Below are 24854 nucleotides of genomic sequence, written 5' to 3' on the forward strand. Positions count from 1 at the left end.
ACAGCCAAGTTTAATCATGGTTCAATCTAGGCACTTCTGGGAAAAGACAACTTGCAGCTTGTTAAATTACTGTAGCCACAAGGGAGTTCTGCTAACTCACACTTGGAGTCAACGTCTGTGTCCTGGGTACAAGGTGGAGCAAGCCAGTCCTTAGTGATCCTCTCAGGTCATAGACAGCCGCTCCAGTCCTTTTCTGATCTTCTGTAGGTCCAGAAAGTGTTCCCTGGATGGTGCCTTGGGGTGCCACATTTATGCTTGGCAACATCTAATGGGTGGGAGTGACTCCTTGCTGTTCCCTAGCCAATGAGGTAAGACACTGGGGCAGTCCTACCCACATTAGCAGCAATTCCTGTTGGCTCTACTACAACAATCCCACAGTGCCTCACTCTCAAAAGTCCATACAGTGAACCCAGAGCCTGTGTGCCCACCAACAGGGGCGGCTAGGGTAAAGAGTGGACCGTTTCATATGCTCACTAAAAACAGTTCTGAAGGTAGCTTTTGCCTCACTGGATTTGGTCCTAACCTGACTATTGGAACAAAGGCCAGGCCTTTCCAGGTGTCAACTAACAATTCCTTGTGAAAGGGCAGACCCCCTTTGAAGTTAATGAAGTTCCTAGGTGCACCCTAACTGGTCTTCCCTAAAAGTGGAGGAAACTACCTACCCACAATCAGGCCATTGTTTCTGCTCTCGGTGCAGTTCTATCGAGGCCTAACACACAGGCAGGGCAGTTGCAATAGAGCCAATGCAAATTAGTTTCCAGCAGTATCAGGCAGAGTACTGACAACTTTCTAAGAAAATACCATATAGCTAACAAAAATCTGACTTCACCATTAGATCTGATTTGAATTACAGATGAATATTAGTATTTGCGTGTAGGTAGTACAGGTCAAATGCTATAGATTATACACTTTAACCTATACTTTGACTTTTCCTACGTGCCATTTACAGCCTGACCAGTGACCATGTTCTTTTGGGCCTATTCACTGGGGGAACATGTTTTTTTCTAATGCCATACATGTTTCACTCTTTAAAATTATGCACCCTATTTTGTGGACTACAAGGTGTGCTGGGGTGGAGGGGGGGGGATGACTTTAACATCTGAAATCAGGTTATCCTACCTGTGAAACTTCTTACAGATATGTGTAGCATAGTTCAAGCTGCTGTTGTCAGACTATAGAGGGTAGGCCTGAAGCCATGTTTTCACTGCCCATTCTGTGGATGGCACATTAAGTACTGATTACTGCAGGTAGCATGTAACCTCCAAGCCCTATGTATATATATTTTCTATACCATAAACTAGGAACCTATAGCAGGATAAATAGGTCAATCACAGATAAGCTAATTTAAACATGTTTATATTGGAAGCACAGACACCTTACTCCAGTTTAGAAGAGGTAACTGTAATTAATGGGATTTCATTGGAGAATCTCCTCAAGGAATAATCACAACAATTTTCCATATGAATCATTAAAATTACTAAATTAACCTGAGCTCAACCCCCATGTAGCTATTGCACAGAAAAGAAGGCTTAACCTAGATGCAATTTTTAAAATAATTATGCAGTACCAAAACAGTAATGGGATGGACCGGAGATGAGAACTTTTAAACCTTTTATGTAGGAAGAGTGCAAGAAGCATAGAGTGCCAGTGATAGCCAGTGTTAGTTGCAAACTAGGACCCAGGCACAGTTTGACGCTCATTACCAGTGAGTGCAAGTTGGGTATACAATCCAGATTTGTCTTGGTCAAAGGTTTTACCTTCTGGCTTTAGTTCTTTGAGTCTCACTCCATTATGGAAGCACACTTTTAAGGCCTCACAGGGTGTCAGGCAAATGCTAAGCAACAGGGTCCAGTCCAGGTCCTTCTCATGCTGCAAACAGCAGGTACAATCCTTCTGATCTTCTTCAGGTCCCTGGGCATTCTAAATTTGATGCCTTGAAATGCCACATTTATGCATGAGTTAATGGGTGGAAATGACTCTTGGGCACATCCTAACCAACGGTGTAAATGTTCCTGGGCCACCCTTACCCGCTTTGGGCATTTTCAAGATGTCAAAAGTCTTTGGCCACACTAAACCTGTGTTCTGGAGTGGGGGAGAGTGATGGGGTATGGTGTGAGTGTGTGTGTAAGTAAAACGTACTATGGTAACCCTAGTGTCCTCCCATGTCAGACCCTATAATCCAGATTGTGGTACTCCCTGTACCCTTAATAACCATAGAGACACAATTCTGGTAGAACAAAACAGGGTTTTACATCAACCAGAATTTGGATGCACAGGAATTGTTTTGACATCCTGTTTCTCTCACTTTCAAGTGTACTCCAAAGTGTTGACGCTCAAGCAGGATTTGAGACTGTGATGCCAAAAAGCATGTTCATACCCCCACCAAGCATATTCTGTCAGTTTCAGAGGACTCATCTCTGACTGTGCAGGTCAGTCTATTGTTGGTACCTGAGAGGCACTTCACACCTTTTTCACACCTATTAAAATGCTACATATTTGCTGGCAGAAGTGGGAGAGCAAATGCAAATTTAGACTCCAGGAATTTGGGCAGGAAAAGGTAACTTTTTAAAAGTTAGATTTTCTTAATATTTAATAAAAAACTGACTTTACCACTCAATTGAATTTTTAAAAACTATTAGAAATAGTTGTGCTCAAGATGGTTTCATTATTTTTCTAGCTGGTCCATTCCAGCAATACAGCATCAGGATCTGTAATATGCACTCTGCATTTCTACCTGGTACAGCTAGGCTTGCTGTAGTGAAAAATAACTTTTGGTAGCTACTCACTGTAAGGATGTGTTAGCATTCAATCTGTACAAGTCTGTGTGCTTTTAAATACTATGCATCCTACCTTGCGGGCAACAAAGGCTATATTGCAGTGAGTTATTCATAATTTAAGAGGGAGACTTTTATTTTTAAAAGTCATATTGCAGTTTTTACACTGTTATCGTCAGGCTACAATGGTAGTACTAAATCTATGTTTTCACTGCCATTGTAGTGGATGGCACAATAGGTTCTATATAGTCCACTGGTGGTATTTAAATTCTAGGCCCATACACTAGGTGCTTAGCGGTACTTTAAGTATACCAATAATACATTGGACAATTTAACAATGTTTACAGGAGGAGCACAGGCCCTTTAATGCAGGATTCTACAGGTTAGCACAGGTAAAGTGCACAGAGTTCTAGAACCAGCAAAAATGTAGAGTCCTGCCAAAGGAGAAAAATGCAGAGTGACCACACAGAAAAGGCAGATTTCTTACAATACTCAACACTGCCCCACTCACACAATAACCCCAAAACATGACCATCACAAAACATCTCCATCAGTCTTTCCTATCTTAATTGGAACATAAGCATCATCAGTAGAGCTGTGTGAAATTCAGATAATTTGATTTTACGCAATTCTATGAAATCTCAGAAAAAATACATACATGTAAGTATGCAAAATGCAAATCAATCATTTTGCCAACATGTCCTTGTTCCTATTATTGACTTGAGGATCCATTTTGCACTTTAAAAAATAGCATGAAAAAAATTGCTCTTATCAACAGCTGCTTATGGTTTGTTTGCTTGCATTGTTCGTGCACTCCTGCACTGTAGTTTTGCCACAATCTGGTGTAATTATAGAACCAAGGCCATACATTTCCACGGAAGGCTGCAATGGTGGGGGGGCCAATTTTGTTACTCGGGCCGGTTTTGAAGCAGTGCAGCAGTTTTAAAAGCACTGCAGAGATCCTTGTATAGCAAATAGTTTTTAGGCAGCAACAAAAGTCTCAAGATGACTCTGGTGATTAATATACCTGCTGGAGAGAGATTGTGGTTTTGTCTAGTGGCAGGTTTGACTCATTTAAGGAAGCTCTGAGGGTTAATGTGCCTGCTGCAAAGAATGTGCACTATGCGTATCACAGAACAGTATTTTATGTGCATAGATCAGTGGGATACTGTTTTTTTCACAGTTCCTTTTGTTACTGTGCAGTTCATAAGTTACAATCACAATCTAGCACAGTGAGCTATCAACTGACATAAAAGAACTGCATGCACATTCCATGATACAGGTTATGAAAGCACACTTTTTCCCCAGTCTTTAATTATCCTAACTGTGGTAAAAAGGGGCTGAGTAGAAATAAATGATTAGTGAAGTCAGCCCTAACCACTGTTACATTCTGAATCCTTAGTTTACGCTTCCCCAGCCCAAGCACTCTTAACAAATGCCTGCCAATGTGTATGGCATGTGAATCCTACACCTTGTAGTCCCCTTTGTCTTTGATTTTACATTTTCTATACACTGATTTACACACTTATGATTCATTGTCTCTGTACGTGAGTGTGATGTAAAGTGCTCCAATACCCTATACTAGCAAGAGAGGCGCTGTAAAACAAATGTAATACATATGAGAGAGGGCCAGAGAGATGTGATGCACTGTGAGGGGGTGATCGTGAGGGAATCATTGAAGAGCTCTCAAAAATTGCTGTATCCTGGTGCACTGTAAGGGCATAATTTTCTATAATGTAAATTTGAATACAATTGAATATATAATGAAAAATGTGTTGTGGAATGCAACATTTTTTAGATCCCCCCCCTCCCCCCCCATTTTCCCCAAAACCCTATTGCTACGGTCAGGCTCGATTGGGTGGAGGGGGAGTGGGGGTGGAGGGGGGGTGGGGAGGGGTGGGGGTGGGGGTGGGGGGGGGTGGACTGGTCTGGCAAACTTTGCAAGGGCTGCTTTGGGTTTCCAGCCTGTCTCTGTATGGAACATGGTGTAATGGCGTAATTTCAGGAAATTTGCATAATAAGTGACATTTAATACAAGAGTGGCCTAACCCAGCCTTAGATGGGTAGTGAACATATCAGTTCTGTGGCACAAGCATCTTCATGAACTTGGTTGTGTCTGGAAAGAGAAATGGAACAGGCAGGACAGAACTTTTGAAGCTGCACTCAGTAGAGGGAATACCAGAGTGACAACTGTGTCTCGTTTTGTTATTCATATTTAAAGTTTGGGGTATAATAGTAGGAAGCAGAGAGTAGCTTGTAGAAGCCATACCTTCATCTACATATCAGTTTAGATTAAGCTTATTAATGTTAATTTGAAGTTATAAATATTTCTCTGCATTTTCATTTGCAACACTAGCACCTAAACCTTTGTGATTCACCATAAAGAACATTACGTTACAAAAAAAAAATCAAGTAACACAGCCTCCTTCATTTCGCTAATCGATATAGAGAAACTCATGGGCGGGGTGTCCTTCCATTTTTAGGCAATTATTAGGCAAGCAACCACTATGTTTAAAAAAAAAAAAAAAGACCATGCCTGAAGCGTATGCCAAAGATTATAGTCAAATAGTTGTGTTGGCATGCTCGCAGAGGTCTTCATCCCACCTCGGGCTCAGACACTATACGTTATCCCACCACTAGAAGTCGACTGGATCTTTGGACTCATTCAACATAGATCAATAACATAAGAACCATAAACCATTCTAGACACCATGAACAATTATACTCTAAATCAAACTCCAAACCGCATAAAGGCTCAAAGTTTTATTACACTCACAAAATCAATGTAACATATATTGTGTGCAAAACTAAGTTATAAACATAAATGAAAACCATAGGTTAACCAAAACATCTAAAAAGGGGGTTATTCTAACTTTGGAGGAAGTGTTAATCCGTCCCAAAAGTGACGGAAAAGTGACGGATTTACCACCAGCCGTATTACGACTCCATTATATCCTATGGAACTCGTAATACGGCTGGTGGTATATCCGTCACTTTACCGTCACTTTTGGGACGGATTAACACTCCTCCAAAGTTAGAATAACCCCCTAAGCCTACTAAACATCAATACTGTTCAACACTCCAAAAGAATTACATAAATCAGCAAAATGGCAACATAAAAATTAATTTCAGATTTGAAAGCAGATGATATCAGTAAATCATTAAAATACAATTTTAACAATCCATTTATCAGGGCTGTGCTATCCTTATCTCTAACACAAATTTGGACTTGCATGTGTGGGAATGACCTAAAACATGCAGACAAAAGCAAAAAGGGAAAGACAAATATAATGTGGAAAAAACATCTAACTAGGGCAAAACTCTATAAAAATATGATTGCCTACTTATCTAATCTGAAAAGGAAGCAACCACATTTAGTCATACCTCTCTTCATGGGGCTGCAGACAGGATCGTTTAATCAGAAGAGCGTTCACTTTCTCACAACGTCAGCTGACAGCAGCATCAGGACAGTGAATATTAGTGGCTACATATCAGACAGGTCAGCAGTTCAGAATCATTTGGGATTATTATTACTGAACAGCATCAGCAAATGGGATATATGGACTAAAAGGAAACTCATCAAAGACTTGAAGGACTGGGGGTGACAGCAGCAGACTCAAGGCAGAAATAGACTGACTCTGGAAGAGTTCAAGAAGGACTCTCTCAAAGTTTCAAAGTCTCTCACTAATTAGAAATATCCATGTCCTTCTGATTTGTCCCTCAGGTGGGCTATTCTTACGCGCAGGATTCAGCATCCAGTAGTAGCCGGTGGCACCATTAACTGTGCAACTATTCCAGATTTTCTCAGAGAAACATGCAGTCATTTCAATGACTTCTTAAGGTTCTGCCAAGATATTACATTTTCTAGTTGTTTGTTACTTCAGAATTCTTTCTCACGATACACAGTATGAGCTAAACAATTTTCACATATGGTTCATTAAAGTTTCCTTGTTCAACAGCGAGAACAAATGTTGTTACACAGTTAAGAGTAATTTTTTTTATTCATTTCCAATACAATAGGACATTCAACATCACATAAGCAACCTATGGAAAACATTAATTTCCGAGGAAACAGAATAAGGAAGTCATTTTCCTCTACTGTTAAAAGAATAAATCTTCAGACCTAGCCCATCTAAGAAAACCTAAATGCACATTAATACAATGAATGGACATATACCCTATTGCATGCCATACCATTTAAATCATATATGCAAAACTAATTTTTATACCGTAAAGATTATTTAACATGCATTTATTTTTCTGCACACGTGCAACTCATGTTAATAAAATGTATTTTAATTCAATCTATGTATACTTAATTCATGATCATTTAATACTCATACTTCATTTCTACTGTTTCTTCTTAAAGATGATAATTTCGATGTTAATTCTAATTAATAATTCACTCAAATATAAATGCACAGTTTCTTCATGTAAAAACGTAATGTCAAATTCAAATAGAGGCCACATCATCCACCATAATTTAAACATGCAAGTTTTTATATTTCCAAATGAATTTTTCTGTTAGACTTTTAAATAAAGGTTTGTAAGTCACCATCTGCTACCTTTCATGCCACTAATGTGTTAATAAAATGTGATCTCTATCAGTTGGATGCAACTTGCAAATTTAAATGAAAATATAAACAGATAAATCTGTGTTCTCTTGGAAGTTTTCACCTATAACCAAGGAAATTAGTGAACATTTGTACTTACACCCAGAGTAACGTCACAGTGAGACAGGCCAAACATTCATCGGTTAAGTAATGCACAAAATGTGTTTTAGCTGTACTAGTAATCAATCTACAAAGTAAATTTATAGAATTCCTCAGTTAAACAAATACATCCACAAATATAGTCTGCAATGTCAATATTATTTCTGTCCGGTAGTTAAACCGCAATGTTCCACCTCTTGTTGTACCTCTTGAGGAATATCAGTGGTTGTTGCCAAAGTAACCCCAAAAAGAATGTATTGCTTCACTGTTATTTCAGATCTGGGCATGCCAACAACACATGTGCCCAATAACCGGTTACTGAATTATGACATTGAGGGCATTTACTCAAGTATATTAAACTTAAACTTCTTAACTTTTGGCAGGGTATAATGTATCTGTCACATTGAAAAATATTATAATAGCTTGAAATGTGAACCTCTAAAAACAGTGTATAGCATCATATATATTTAACCCAATTGTTCTTTATGAAATGTATACTAACAGTAAGAAAATTGTGTTTTTGTTTTTTTGTTTTTACATAACTGTATTTCATTTTTGTGAAATTCTCCATCTAATTGTACTTTATCACATGTAAATTAAATGCAAGCCCTACTCACATGTCATCCAATGCAACTTCGGTATTCTGGTTTAAGGCAACAGGTCTCTTGGGCTTGGTTTTATAATTCCTGCAAGACTTTGTGCAGAGTAGTCAACCATTAGTAAAAGAGCCCAAAAGTGAGTGCACAAAGCAAATTATTTCATTACATTTGTGTAGCATTTATGTAGGAAAGTGCCTCTTTTGACAGTGAGCCACTGACCCTTTGCCTTGTATATGATGTGGTTTCAAAGTTTTAAGTGTCCTGGTCCCCTGCTAACCAGGTACCCCGGGACCAGATCTCTTTCCCAGAACTGTTGTGATGCATTGGCACAATTTGCAACACCTTTAGCTGCCACTATAACTCCCTAGTAAATGGTACTTAGGTACGCAGGGTATGGGGTACTAAGGGTAGGTCCCTGAGGGCAGCAGCACAGATTGTGCCACCCTCAGGACTCTGCATCCAAGTGCACTCAGCACTTGCACTGCAGGTAGAGTGTCTTGGTGCAATCCTAAAATGCAAACATGACATGGCACACAGCCTGTGTGACCTGTTCACTACATGCTGCAGCAATATAGGTAAGCCACCACTCTGGCAGGCCTTCCAGCCTAAGGCAAGGTGCACTATAATGCATGTTTGGGCACGGTTGCATAAGCAACATGCCCCTACTGTGCCCTTTTAAATGCATGTGCTGGACACTCCTCACTACAAGTTTCACATGATGGCTGCCCTGAACCCTGGGTTGTTTGGTTTCAAACAACTCAGAATAATAAATCCAAACTGGTACCAGTATTGGATTTATTGCAAAATGTACCCAGGGGCCACCTTGCCATGTTTGGTGCCACTGCGACATCCAGTGACTGAAACGTGCAATTGCCAGGACTCGCAATGTCAGACACTGAGAAGAAAAGTCCACTCTAGCCTTGCCAAGGACCAGAGGCAAGCACTTGTCGAGGGACTTCAGAACACCCAAGAACCACCCGCAGAGTGGCCCTGCTTACCTGCAAACTACCCTCAAAGTGACCTGCCTCCTGGTTCCAAGGGCACCTTTGTGCCCAGATCTTAGCTGACATATCTGCTCTGCACTAGGCCTCCCTGGCCCATGCACTGGAGAACCAGCTGTGCTCTAGGGGTCCCCTACCCCTTGCGACATCTACATTCCAAGGGGACCCACTGGACTCACCTTGAAGTCCGCCTGTGCTGTGCATTTCCAAGTGGTCCCCCTCACCTGTCCTGCACCCACTCTAAGACTTTCAGCAGCTGCTCCTGCTTGAAACAGGAACCCCCTAACTTCTTCAGCTTACCTACAGGACCCCCCTCAATGACCTCAATCTAAAAACAGAAGGAGACATTGGTAAATGCATTGCCTGATTTTATATGCATTTTTTAAGTTTTGTCCTATTGATTCTTATGGTGTGTAGTTATGCACAAAAAGGCTATGGCCCTCATTATGGCATTGGGGGGAGCGGAGGCTGCCCGGAAATGCCATCCAGCCGCCTGCACAGCCTGAAGCCTCCCGCTGGGCCGGCAGGTGGGCGGAAAGTGTTTCCACCCGCCGACCCAGTAGGGAACAGGGCCTTCATATTGCAGCCGGCTCCTAATGGAGCCAGCTGCAACGTGGCGGTGCAGCAGCACCCGTCACGCATTCCACTGCCTGTAATTCTGCTACTGTGCTGTAATTCCACTGCCTGTAAGACCGTGACCCTGGCGGTCATAATGACCCCCTATGTTTGCTAAAGTTTAAAAAGTACTTACATTATTTTGATGCTCTTGGTCTTAAAAAAATTATAAAAATCTAAAGTATTTTTGTAAATTGGTTTTGAGTTATTTTTTTGAGTGTGTATACATTTATTGATACTGTGAGTACAACAAATACTTAGTACTTCCCCAAGATAGGCCTAACTGCTCAACCAAGCTACCACAACAATTAGACCACTAGGTGGTCTAGAATTTACTTCTGTAAACTAAGGTGTGGTTGCTCAGACTCTCTCTGCACGGTGCATATCATTTTCGTGCACTATAGAGAGTCAGCCTCCTACAATTCAGAAATTGCAAAAGATTTAATTTTGCAATAAACCTTTAACCAAGGCCTATTGTAGACCACATTTTATATTCCACATTCTCCCTAAACCTACAGTTGGCTATTTTCCTGCTTACGTAGCCATTTTAAAAAGGAAAGGCAGGGGTTTAATATCAAAAGTTCCCTGGCATGGGCACAAGAATTTATGCTCACTTTTTGCACTCACAGGACCTTTTGATTTTACTGAAAGGGCTGCAGATGCTTGTGTGGCCCCATTTGTAAAACCGATCATGCTGGCACACAGTAGCACGTCTGTGATCTCATGATGGCATTCTCTTATTAACATGGAGGGCATGGCCTCATGTAACTGAGGAAACCTTTGCCTCCACACATGCCATGTATTATAAACAGTTGTAGAGCCAAACAAATGTCAGAAGGTGCCATACAGAAGGGGGAAAGAGATATCCTATGGACCTCCAAGACATGCAGCTGCAGGCAGTTCATTCACTCACTGCACACTACGGCAGGGAGTTTTCTGCCCCACTTTCAGGCATCGACTGGGTTGCCTCCTGCACAGTGAAAGCCAAACTAGTGGCTTCAAACAGCAGGTTCACCTTTCACAAAGGTGCTTGCTCCAGGGCTGGCACAGGTTCACAGCTGCACTGCACTGGGGACACTGCATTCATTGTGACAGGTTGCACTAACACACTCTGGGCCTCATTACGAGTCTGACGGTCCTGGGACTGCCAGACTCGTGATGGCAGTTGGACCGCCACAAAATCAGCGGTCCGACTGCAAATATGACTGTGGCGGCTGCCACGGTCCAACCACCGGCACCGCAAGATTGCCCCCAGTCGACAGCCTGGCAGTCTTGGCAGTCACAGTCTGCCAGGGCAGTACTGCAAGCAGTGCTGCCCTCTGGATCATGAGTCCCCTTTCTGCCAGCTTTTGCATGGTGGTCGGAGCACCATGCAAAGGCTTGCAGAGAGTCGGCATTGGGGGTGCCATGGGGGCTCATGCACTTGGCATGGGCAGTGTAGGGGCCCCCATGGACAGCACCGTCACAATTTTCACGGCCTGAATTACGGGCAATGGAAAGCGCGATGGGTGCTGTCACACCCGACACACTGCAACATTGCCACTGGCTTGTAATCAGTGTCAATGTTGTGGTGAGTTTCCTGCTGGCCCGGTGGGGAGAAACACTGTTTTCACCTGCTGGCCCAGCAGAAAACTCATATTGGGGCCCGCGGAGGGACAACCGTATAGACGGTCATCCCTCCGGCACCCGCCAAAGTCGTAATGAGCCCCTCTGTCCCTGAAACACTGTTTACGGTGTGCTGTGGTGCAGACCTGACCAGGGCAGTGCACCTGAACTGCAATATGCACACTGAAACACCAATGCACTACAGAATTTTCTGTCTGTTGTTTCATGTGCTTTGACATTTCCTACTTTTAAACTCCATGTAGCAGTCACTATCTCATTAATAATATTCATTATACAGTGAGATGTTTTGATATAGGTTGACAGTGGCTCATTTGCTCATGTTATGCCTTTACTAGCATGAGTTATAAAGTATAATATGTTTAGGCAAAAGTGTAGGAAAAATTAAAACATTTCTTTCACACCGTACATTACAATTCTCATAATTCTGAGAAATTGTATTTAAGTTAGATGCATAAGCAACTCAACAGAGTATTTTCAGGTTTTTGAGGAAGCATCAAAACTGTGAGCACCCTTATTGAAGGTCATGCACTGATATGAGCTGTTGATATCTGTTGCTTTCTCAGCTAAAGAACAACTAAGCAAAATGTTATTGTTTGCCTTCTGCGTGTACCCCTTTTCATGTTACACATGATGATTAGTTAGATAAGTGAAAAATATAGAATGTTATTAATATCATTTATTGTAATATGAATATAATCACAATATGTCATCAGAATTGAGATCTCTGTTCTAAATAATTCTTATTCAGTTATGAGCAAGTTTTCATGAAAACTGATAATTTTATTTCTTGTTTATTATCAGTGCACAAGTTCACAGAATTAAAACATGTAAAACAGCATTAGGGTTTTTGCTGCTTATCATTTAATCTGAAAGATTCAACAGAGACCAGATAATGTTATATCGGTTAGCAATTGTGTGTGTGATGAGGTACAGAGGAGCTACATGAAAAATGATTGAGAAGAAACAGGTCGCGCAGAATCATGTCTCCAATAATCCACCAATCACCCCTGTGATATTTCATATTAGTCACGTGATCTACAGCTGTTCAATAAGTTCAGTAAGTGCTGTAAATGCATTATATTGTAACAGAATATGATGAGCTGGGCTGGAAACAACCTTTGTAGCAGTGTTGTATAAAAATAAAATAAAAAAAGAGTTCATCTCACGTTGTCTAAAACTTTCTCTATGTCCAGCAAAATTGTGGTTGGAACACGCTCACTTCTGAGATATTCTGTTGCTTCACAGTGGTAATGTGCATTTGCTGCAAACAATCTTTGAGGGGAAAACCCACTGATCATAATATTAAAGGAAGCATTAATATATGATCAACTGTTAGTAAAAGGAACAGCCATATGAATAATAGTTTTGTAGGGGATTATTCATTTCCATGTCTATTTTTAACATAAACCTAAATTGTGAAGGATTGTCTCCTTATAATAGGATATTAGGCCTGAAGTAGTAACATGTAGGTTGCAATTGGTGGGCTAGAATTGTGTTTTTGTAACTTTCCAGCAATTTCCAATGTGAACTATGTACAAGGAGGTAGTGTTGCAAACAGTCAATTTGCAGGGAGTCACAGAAAGAGCTCCATGGTTAATAGTATTTGGTAATAGTAATAGAAATTAGGCATTTTACTCTTTATGACCCTCCCCCCTGTAATTTGGTGTGAGCAAAGGACAGCACACCACTATCCCTGCACATGACACGCATAACTCAGTCATCCACCATGTTGTTTTCTAGATAGGTCTTCTATTTATGGCAGTCAACCGTGGCATGTGTAGTGTCTTGTGAACATTCTTAAATATAACTTAGGACTTTAAGAGGTTTTACACATTGAATAATTCTATAATCATCAAGGGAGACCCCTTTTCAAGCCATTAAAGACCTTGGGGAGCCCATCCCTAGGGTCGAAATGTGCATGTAAGGGAAGAGGGGCAACAATACCCCCTTGCCTGAGCCTCCAGAGGCCCAAAGGAGTTTACCCCGGGGGCTGAAATTTATTTATATGGGAAAAGAGGGCCCACTTCTTTTGTACACATTGCTCTATAAACAGATGTAGCATTAGAGCTATGAAAGTGAGTGCAAAATAGCTCAGAAAAATATTAAATGTCATTACTACTATCATACATACAACCCCCATACGTAAAGCAAGCTTGTGTTATGTGCAACATTGACCCTATACCATACACTTTATGGGAAGCTAAGTTCATGTTGACTATGAACCACAGATGGAAGGGTAACCTATCATTCATGTGGTGTTCAATCTGTACACAACTCTTCTGGGAAAACACATTTCCTCTAGATTCTGAACCCCTGTTACATAACTAATCCCCCCCACACACAGACTTTACCTTTATAAAACACCTGACAGTCACTGAATCTCCGTTGTGAAAATAAGTGGATATAAGTAGAAACATGGGTACTGTTGACACTGGTTACACTATAGAGAGAGTTTACTCTGTATCAGTTTGTTTGCAGACAGTGAACCTCTCATAAGAAATACACCACAAATTAATAAAGAGTATCTACTAAGAACAGTGTACACTCTATACATAACTTGCCCAAGGGTGACTATTTACTTAAAATAACCATGGTCTAAAGGTACTAAAGATCATAATACCTGCAGCCTTCTCGCTGTGGTGAAAACTTTCAGTTCAGAAGATGGGCTACCTGGAAACAGGCACATGTACATAGGTTAGTACCTGATGCACACAGTCTTCTATGTTAAGTAGAAATTGTCATGCTGAAATGATTCTGTTTATTACCCCAAGGCTGCTTGCAATACCAGTTCAGCAGTACCAAAAACATGTGTGGAACATAAAGAGCACAAGTCAACTGTCACCTGCACACAGGATTACTCTTCAATACAAAGTTTTATAATATGTTCAATATCTCTACACACCCATGGTGCATTAGGAGCATGTGTTTTGTAAGCACTTATACCAATTAGATGGACACAAGCTGTACACAATTAAGTAGAAAAGTAATATGGTAATTACCGGTTACTATGTTAACTATCAAACACACTAACATACTCATTGGATGATGTCAGCGAGGTTCTCAGTGTTGTTGCCACTGTTATTTGAGATGTATCTCAGTGATGTCATAGAAGATGTCATACAACATGTCATCAGTGATGTTGTGAGGTCATAAGCAGTGCATGGTTGGGTGCAGGTTTTTGTTTTCTCTGCTAACTATAACTGGTGAATTTCTATGTTTTCCTTTGTAAGGTATTGTATTGATTTTTGCTTTATACAACAGACACAAAACAGGTCACAAACTAGTTCATCCCCCACCTCCTACCCCACTCCAATCCAAATCCAAGTCCAAATATTCAGTTGTTGTAAGCCCATCCTTTCCATACTTTGTTGAATTTCTTAGAGCATCCTCTATTTTGATGTATTGACTTTTCCTGAATGTAAGTCACATCCATCTCCTTTTCCTAGTCTTTATTCTTGGAGACCCAGCTGTTTCCCATCTGCGTTCTTAAGTTGATAAATATTCATTGAAAATTTCCTATCCACATTTCCACCATGGCTAGTGGTGCAGTCAGTGCTAACTGGACCCTAGTAAACACTTCTAGTTTATGATGCATCATCTCCCAAAAGCTTTTCAAAACCTAGCAATCCCAAAGGGTATGAAAGAAGCGCCCTGGCTGGCCACAGTTTTACAAACCGAAGGAATCAGGTATTTTTTTCAACCTTATGTAAGTGTTCTCTAGTATAACAAATTTTTAATTGTATTCATTCATAGCCGGCTTTAATTGCTACAGATTTAGAGAATTGTAATGCTTGAATTTGAGGTTTTTTTTTCTTTCTTTTTTTCTTTCTTTTTTTGTTGTTGTTTGGAATAAACCTTCCTTAAACCTCTTCTTGTGAGCACGTGTTCTGAAGAACGACCTTTCGTAACAAGCTGTATGTGTGTGTGTGTGTGTATATATATATATATATATATATATATATATATATATATATATATATATACACACACACGTGTGTGTGTGTGTGTGTATAGATATATGTATGTATGTCTATATTTGTGTATATATATATATGTGTGTGTGTATAGATGTGCGTGCGTATATACATATACGTGTAGATATATAAATGTGTGTATATGGATATATATATACATACGTGTGTGTGTATAGATACATAAACACGTGTATATCTACGTATGGAGATATATATATTTACGTGTGTGTGTATGTATATATATATATATATATATATATATATATAAATATGTGTGTGTGTTTATATATGCATTTATAGAGATATATATTTGAGAATTAATTCAATTTTAGATTATTTCCTGTGGGATGCTATAGCCTACTTCCATTGTTTTAACTGGGAGTGTGTTGCAGTACCAGTGGTTAGCCATGTGTGGTGCTTGACTTACTCAATTGCTTGGCTAAGGTACATTTAACCCTATTTGTCATTATAAGGGCTGTGGTAACATTAAAAAGTGTCTTTTTTAAATAAAAATTGTCTTATTCTTATATTGGTGGGTGTTTTACCAGCATGCCCGTCCTTTAACCTTGCTTTAGACATCTTTAAGATTTTCCACTTTGTTGTTAGCCTGTCTGTTGCTAACATTCTCCCATGTCCCTGACACTTCTACTACTAAATCCTATAATTAGAAGTGTGGAGATCTCTTTACTGAAAAGATAGAAGATTCTGAGACCTCCAGCAGTAGGTTTGTGAATTGCATTTTCTAATAGATGAAATAGTAATACTGGAGTAATGCTTTAAGTTCTTTAAGTGCCTTTTGTTGAATCCAGAACCTGAAGGTATATTGGTCTGGCTGCATACAGTGCAGGTCTAAACGTTGTCTGTAACAGTTTCTCCTTTGCATGGTGACAATAAATCTGAACTATTCCAGGTGTAAGTGGTTTTTAGCAAGGATTTATAAAAGACAATCCAAATATTAGAAAATCTACAAACAAATATCAAAAGGAATTGCTCATTAGGCATATTGTGATTCATGAAATTGCTTATAGTTCCAATAAAAATGGTGATTCTTATTTTGTTAAAATGCTGTACTACTACTAGAATGTTCAGTTGTTCAAAATCTTATGTTTATATAAACACGGTCTGGCCCAGATGCTTTAATATTGGCCAATTGCACAAATACTAATTTTGTGTCCTCTTCTGCCACTGCTTTACCTAACACTACTCCATCCAGTTAATTCAACTTGGAGATATTATCTTCATCACTGGAATCACACAGTTTATTGTTGGTTCACTAGTCTTCCATGTGACTGGTTAAATAATGTTAAAAACTGTCACCAGTTCCCTTGCACTAAATTGCTGAAATGTGGTCAACTGATCCATTTCTGAGGTGATGTTTGTTTCCCTGTCCTTATCAGATTGTTTAAAAAAAATGTTGATTTAAAAGTGTAAAAAATTTGAATCTAAAAGTATAAAAATATGAGGGTAAAACATAAGCAGCAGACTGCCAAATACTGCTTCTGCAACACCTGGACATATCTGGAAGATGTGAGTTGCCCCACAAAACATAACCTCTCGTTGACACTTAAGAAATTAAAATTTGTGAGAGTGGCCCTCCATACGTAGGGGAAGGCATCTCTATTTTTCCAAACTAGCATGCTTAAATTTAGGATGCATTTGCATATTATAATCAGCATTGGCAATCTTAATAAACATCAAAATGGGACCATCTGTTTAGATCAAAGCTAATCTCAAAATGCCTAAAAGCCTGCCTAATACTAAGTAGATCATCAAGTTGTGAATACCTCAGCCCACTGTAACAATGAGGGATGAACATTTCTTTCGATCCAAGATAAAGAAAAAAAAAAATTATACATATATAATAGAAATTGCAGGGCTATACAAAAAGGAGGACTCTGACAATATAAAGGTTTTTTTTTTTTATAAGATTAATCAGTCCTGTTAAAAATATTGGAAGATCCTCCCTTTTCCTCATGATTTGAGTCAACAATTGAATCACGGTAGGAGTTCATCAATTGATTGTCTTTTGAGTGTAACCCTCATTTAATGTGTCTGGTCTGTCCTAATTGATCCCTGCTGCTGGGAAGATGCCAGATCATAGACTGTGAGGGATCATAAAATATCATCCAAATAATTATGTATGGTAATGGATTGACACCACTTAGAAGATTCTTTCATGAATAGAGTTTCCATTTTATTAAACATTTCTTACAACTTTTGGATCTCTGTGCACTACTTCCCATGTCTGACTGTGTTCATTCACCAGGAGGCAAAAATAAGTTCATAGCTAATGCTTCAGGTATTTGTGTGCACTAACATATCTATAGATGTAGTGTTTCTCTAAGTGTATACAAATTATGAATAAACAATTTAGATATGATGCCATGCACAAGAAGCCTACCATGAATTCCACATTATTAGTGTGTGGGAGGCTGGCCTGGTGTGTGGTGGGTACCTATGGTACTTAACACCTTGTACCAGGCCCAGGTATCCCTTATTAGTGTAGGGTAGGCTGTGTCTAGAAGCCAGGCACTCTAGAAGTAGCTGTGGATGAGCAGCTAAGGCTTCTCTAGGAAACATGCAAAGCTCATGCAATACAACTGTAGTCACACTTTTTACTTACACACATGAAATAAAACACTCAGTGGTACAAGAATAAAGGTACTTTTATTTGATGACACAAATACCAAAAATACCATAGAGACTATACTGCCTTGGGAAGTAATACACAAATTATATACAGTAGTATGCAGAAATGGGCATAAAAACTGTTAGGAAACAGTACAATTAGTGAAAATCGCAATAGTTAGAAATGGGCCTAGGGGGAGCACAAACCATATACTAAGAAAGTGGAATGTGAAAGTCGGTCCTCCACCTAGGCAAGTGTAGTGTGTAGAGGGGAGCTGGGAGTTCTAGAAAAGCCCAAAGGTAAGTACCACAACCCACCCAGTGCCCGGAAAAACATGAGTACATCACAGTAAGTTTCCCAGATCACACACAGAAACAAGAAGAAGAACTATGCAAAACCCAGAAGAGACTGCAAGACACGAACAGTGGATTCCTGGACAAGAAGAAGGGGACCAAGTCCAAGAAGCACAGAAGAGTCCAGGAAGAACAGGAGCCCCTGCTAACCCGTATGAAGGTGCAAAATGTGAACAACCGGTGAAGAAGAAAAGTCAGCACTGCACCTGAGAAGACGAAGCCTGGTTCCTGGAGGGTGCAAGTGATGTACCACGCTGGATGGAGGATTGCAGTCTGGGTTGCATCTTCGGAGTCCACTAACAAGCTTTGGCACATGCAAAGCTCTAGATTAGCAGAAGATGGTGCTGCTGAGGACCAGATGCACTCTACCCAGGTCAGGGAGCCAGAGGGGGCCCTCAGCGACAAAGAAAACCCACAGAACACCAGGCAGTGCACACAGGAGTCCCACAGGACAGGGACAAGAAAGTTGCAGAAGAGGCCTACGCAGCACTACGACAAAGGCTCCCACTCTGCCGGAAAACCACTCTGGAAGCTGTGCGTCGCAGGATAGAGTGCTGGGGGGCAGAGCTTCAAGATGCATTAAGATCTTGCAGGAAGGATGCTAACAAGACTTAGCAGCCTCAAAAGACGCAGTTCATGGGGTAATGTCTGGCATGGGGAGGCAAGGTCTTACCCCCACCAAAGTTGGACAGCTGGAAGAGAGGACTGCTGGGACCATTTCAGTCCATGACCCGTGATGCAGGATCCATGCAGCTCAGCAGGAGAGGGGATCATCCACGCAGCTGGTCGTTCTTGCAGTTGGTGCCTGCAAAAGCAGGGGAGTGACTCCTTCACCCCAAGGGAGATTTCTTCTTCCTTCTGATGCAGGCTGAAGATGGGCTGTCCTAAGAGGATGCACAACCGGGAAAATGTTGCAGTTGCTGAAAGGAGCCAGAGATACAATGTTGCAGGAGGCTTCCTGCTTCTGTATTGCAGCTCGAATTGGAGGACGCAGAGGATTCCTGCTGGAGTCTTGCAATCAGAATCTGAGCAACCAACCAAAGGAGATACCCTAAATAGCCCTGAAAGGGGGATTGGTCACCAAACCAGGTAAGCACCTATCAGTGGGAGGGCTCTGAGGTCACCTGCTGACACTGGCCACTCAGATGCTCCCAGAGTTCCCTGACAACCTTGAATCCAAGATGGCAAAACCCAGGGACCCTTGGGTGTTGATGGACAGGGTAATGGTCACACCTCTTTTCCTTATCCAGGTTCACGCCAGAGCAGGTACTGGGGGTCCCTGAACCGATGTAGACTGGGTTATGCAAGGAGGGCACCAAATGTGCCCTTCAAAACATTTCTAGTGGCTTGGGGAGGCTACCCCTCCCAAGCCTGCAACACCTATTCCAAAGGGAGAGGGTGTAACACCCCTCTCCCAAAGGAAATTCGTTGTTCTGCCTTCCTGGGCTTGAGCTTTTCAAGCAACAGGAGGGGGGAAACCTGTCTGAGAGGTGGCAGCAGCTTCAGCTGCCTGGAAAATCTCAGAAGACTGGAATGGCAATACTCGGGGTATGAAGCCCTCAGAGTGCATGGAATCAGACAACCAATGCTTGCAACAGCCTTTGGGTATGATTCCAACATGTTTGATACCAAACATGCCTATGTTCGGAGTTATCATTATGTAGCTGGACATAGGTAGTGACCTATGTCCAGTACACGTGAAGTCTGGGAAAATGGGCCCGGAGTTCATGGGGGCACCTCTGCTAGTGGATGATTGCCCTCGCTCACAGGTACTTTGCACCCTGCCCTCTGGGCTAGAAGGCCTACCATAGGGGTGACTTATAAGTAACCTGGTATAGTGAAAAATGCCAGTGAAAAGGTGCTTGCACCTTTTCACGCAGGCTGCAATTGCAGTCTGCAGAAGCCTTTGCATGGGCTCCCTAAGGGTGGCAAAATATATGCTGCAGACCATGGAGATACCCTAGAACCCCAATGCCCTGGGTACTTAGGTACCATATACTAGGGGCTTATAATGGGGCATCAGTGTGCCATTTGTGGGTAAAATACAGAGTTTTAGGAGAGAGAGCCTAATCAGTAGTGAGTCCTGGTTAGCAGGATCCTAGTGATCCTAGTGAACACAGTCAAGCACACTGAAATCAGGCAGAAAAAGGGGGTAACCTTGCCAACAAAGAGGGTACTTTTCGTACAGAGTGCCATCTGACCACATGTCCAGAAATCTGCAATAATCAGACCTACAGCTGGAATCGAAAAGCCTAACGGCTTGTGTTGCATAATCAATAGTTACAAAATTAACTTCATGGCATGTGCTGAGAGCAAGCAGAGACTGCCAAACGAATGTGCACTTTTCTTAGCATAGTCTTTAACCCCTTCACTGCCAGCAATTATTTGGCTATTTAGGGTAGTTCACACTTAGGCCATCATAACTTTTTGCCTATATAAGCTATCCACACCAAAATTGTCTCCTTTTTTCCCAACATTCTGCGGATTCTAAAAGTACCAAGAGTTTGTTCTCTGCAAATGGCATCAACAAAGGGTTTGCAGTGACAGAAACGGGTCTGAAACCAATGGTGGATCCTAGACAGCTAAGAATATCTGAAAAGTAGACACAATTCTCAATTCAGCAAGGGGTCATTTATGTAGATCCTTCAAGGTTTTTCTATAGAAAACAGTTGAAATAAAAACATATTGAAATTAAGTTGAAAAAAACAGCCATTTCTGTCTACATTTTCTTCTGTGACTTTTTCCAACTATGTCCGATTTTTTAAAGCAATATACTGTTACATCTCCTGGACCCTTCTGCTGAACCCGTCTAGTTGCAGGATATATAGGACTTGAAGTTTCTTCAAGAACCAAAGGTACCCAGAGCCAATAAATGAGCTGCATCTTGCAATGGGTTTTCATTGTATGCCAGGTATACAGCAATTCATTTGGTAAAATATGAAGAGTGAAAATTAGGTATCAAGGAAACCATTTTCGAAATGGGCACAAGATAAGGAGGTAAGAGGCAATGATTATTTGCACATCTCTGAATTCAGGGGTCCCCATAATAGCTTGTGAATTACAGGGCATTTCTCAAAATGAATTTTTTTATACACTATCCTACATTTGGAAGGCAGACATGTAGAGAAAGAGAATTGGGAATAACACTTCTTATTCTTTTTTGTGTTACCCCAAGTCTCACAATAAAAATGGTACGTCACTTGTGTGGGTAGGCCTAGTACCCGCGACAGGAAAAGCCCCAAACGTAACATGGACGCATCACATTTTTCCAATGAAAACTGATGTGTTTTTTGCAAAGTGCCAGGCTGTGGATTTTGGGCTATAGCTCATTTGGCACTTAGGAAAACATACCAAATCTTTACATTTTTGAAAACTAGACTCCTAAGGTAATCCCGGATCGGATGACGTGTGAGTCTCTCACCAGATTCTGTCACCCTCAGTCCTTTGTAAATCTGAAACTTTGGCTGAAAAAACACTTTTTTCTCACATTTACGTACTGCAAAGTTATGGAATCTAAGGGGAGCCACATACTTCCTTCCTTCCACCCAGCATTCCCCCAGGTCTGCTGATAAAAATGGTACCTCACTTGTGTGGGTAGACCTAGTGCCCATGACAGGGAAGGGTCCAAAACACAACATGGACACATCAAAATTACCTGTTTTTGCAAAAGGGCATCTGAATTTTTAGCCCTGGGCTCGGCAGCCATCTAGGGAAACCTACCAAACCCAGACATTTCTGAAAACTAGACACCCAAAGGAGTCCAGGGAGGTGTGACTTGAGTGGATCCACCAGCATTTTCTTACCCAGAATCCCTTGTAAACCTCAAATTTAGATAAATAAATCACATTTTCCTCACATTTCTGTATGGGATCACCACACAGGCATAGAGTTCCCCTCAGTCTCCCGATTAAAAATTAAACCTCACTTGTGTAGGTAGGCCAAGTGCCTTTGACCGGGAAGGGCCAGAAGCATGCATAAATTAAGGGGGAACCAAATTGGGTCCAAAATGGCAGCTTTTTCAAAACATTTTTTGGCTGATAAGGGAGGCAGAACCTTTATTGTTATAGATGCGACAGTGCTGGGTGGTAGGAATTTTGTAGATTCCTGTGGATTCCCAAAGGTTCTATCACAAAAATATAGGGAAAATGCATGATGTGAGGCAAAGTTGGAGGTTTGCAAGGCATTGTGGGTAAGAAAATGGTATGGGGTGCATGTGAAGCACACCAGCCTGGACTCACCCAGTTGTTTAGTTTTCAGATGGGTCTAGGTGGCAGTGTATGAAAGTCCAAAAAGTGCAGCCGCTCATCATTCCAACTGGGACAATGTTAGGAGTTAACCAGGCTCTCTTGGTCCATATGTAAAATCAAAACCCAAAAGAGTTAAATGTCCTCTTGCTTGCCATTGGGATGAGATGCTTTAGGTTTTTTTTTTGGGGGGGGGTGGGGGATTTGCTAAAATACTGTTGGCAAAAAAAAAAAATATAGTAATTCTCTGGCAGCTAGTGGGCTTTCTGACCCCCCTGATGGTGGATCAGTGGTAATTACCCCATCAGCCCCTCAGCGGGCAGATCAACTTTGTTTATTTGGGGTGGGGTTATGGCCGTACCACAACCCTCTTTTTTTATAACAAAAAATATCTTCTTGCAGTCTAGTGGTCTTTCTGCCTCCTTAGTGCAGGTGAGCCTCACAAAAATAGGCCACTCTGCCCCCAATGAGGGCAGAAATGGCCAAAATGAAAGCTCCCCTCAAAGGGGGAGTGGCCCTTGCCCAATGGGCCGCCCCCAAACAAAACACACACGCACAACAATCGCTGGTATCTAAGTGGTGTCTGCCCCATTTGGGGTCAAATAGGCCTAATAAAAATAGGCAGATCTGCCCCCAAGGGGGGCAAAAATGGCTAACAGTAATGTGCCCCACTATCTTTAGGTCTGCACTCAGGGCTCATCTCAGCCCTGAGTGCGGATCTAAAGATAATACTCGCAAATGTCCTTTGTGACTTCCCAAAGTCATAAACTTAGACGTGTGGTCTAAGTGTAGACCAGATATCTAAATTTATCTTTGTGAATTGGGCCCATCCAACTTTCGTTGTTTTCCAAACCCAAATGTGCTCTCAGTATTTACCAGGAATTTTGCCTTGGTAAATGTCTTCAGGTGTGAGCATCCACAATCTATGTAGACGATAGTCTTTATCACATCTGGTAATTACTGGCAGCAATTAAAATTAAATCCATATAATTTATAGCAACGGTTTGTGCAGCAATCAGGATTTTCTGGTCAACTCATAATCAGCACCTACAAGGAGTCTGCTGCCGGTGATTTGCAACACTAGAGGTCCATATCCTATAACAGTAGAAACATATTAAACTTCCCAAAACCGTAGCAGCATACATCTTGAGCTGTGGTAGCAACATAATAAACGAATTATTCACAATCTATAAAATTGTTATGAAATATAATCCCACTAAGTGGTGGGAATGTTGTGCTTTTTCTTTATCCGCGTGTGTGTTTTAGGTGAAATGATTTCACTCGTGCCGAAGGACGTTGAGCTTTATGAAGTCTTCTTTGGACTATACAGAAGTCATGCTTTCATATTCTAGGTGAATTCATGATTGGTCAGGAGCAAGAATGCTGTTATAACGATGAGCTGTATCATGCTGGATTCACAGCATTATATGACTGCCATGACATTTGTGCATTCCAACTGTGGCAGTTATCAAGCTGGTACTTGGTCAGCTGCAGCGCGGGCTCTTTTGAATAAAGTTTGCAAACTTAATTTCTTCAATACGAGAAACAAAAAAGTTAAGCAAGAGTTCACCTACCTGCTGTCTCTTCTATCATCAAGCCTGTTTCATTACTAAGCTGTGTCTACAGTGCATAGGTTTGGGGTTGATGCCAGTGGCCTCACAAAGGCCCCCCAGCCACTGTGTTGCACAAGCTCCAGGGGACCCCTCAGCACAGTACCCTGGCTTGAGAGCAACTGAGTGAATTCAGAGGGGGCCACCTTCATGTACTTTGCATGGGGGCCCTCCCCAGCTTTCGTTAAGCCATTTGTCAACAGTGTCCTGAGTGACATTTGTGCAATTTCTCCATCCTGCAATAAAAACCTGTGAGTGCTTAGAGGTTCACTGCATAGACTGTTAATGACCTTTTGGCAATCCGATAAGAATCTGACATCACAGTTGCAGCAAGTATAGTGCTTGCACGCCATGAGCTAAAATATAATATAATATAGCAGTTATCTTAAGTTCTACACTAATCTCTTTTGGTCACTGTGAAAGCAATAGAGGAAGTAATGTTTTGGCAGTAGGAGATGTATGCAGCAATTTGCTACTGATTTACTGACTTGTCTTAAAAGTAAGCAAGTGTTACCATTTAGATAGGTGCGTGTGGTAATGAGCCTTCAAACGCCATGCTAGAATACATTTAAAGTCACGTGATTATGAACAAAAAAGGTGAAGACATCCATCACATGGCACAGTGCTGCTGTCTGGAAAGAGGACCCCTACTTTATTTTGTCTCTAAGTTGTGTTTTTTTATTTTTTATGACAAGTGCAAATTAACAGTCAATCTGG

Source organism: Pleurodeles waltl, chromosome 1_1 (genome assembly GCF_031143425.1).
Source record: "Pleurodeles waltl isolate 20211129_DDA chromosome 1_1, aPleWal1.hap1.20221129, whole genome shotgun sequence".
NCBI classification, from domain to species: Eukaryota; Metazoa; Chordata; class Amphibia; order Caudata; family Salamandridae; genus Pleurodeles; species Pleurodeles waltl.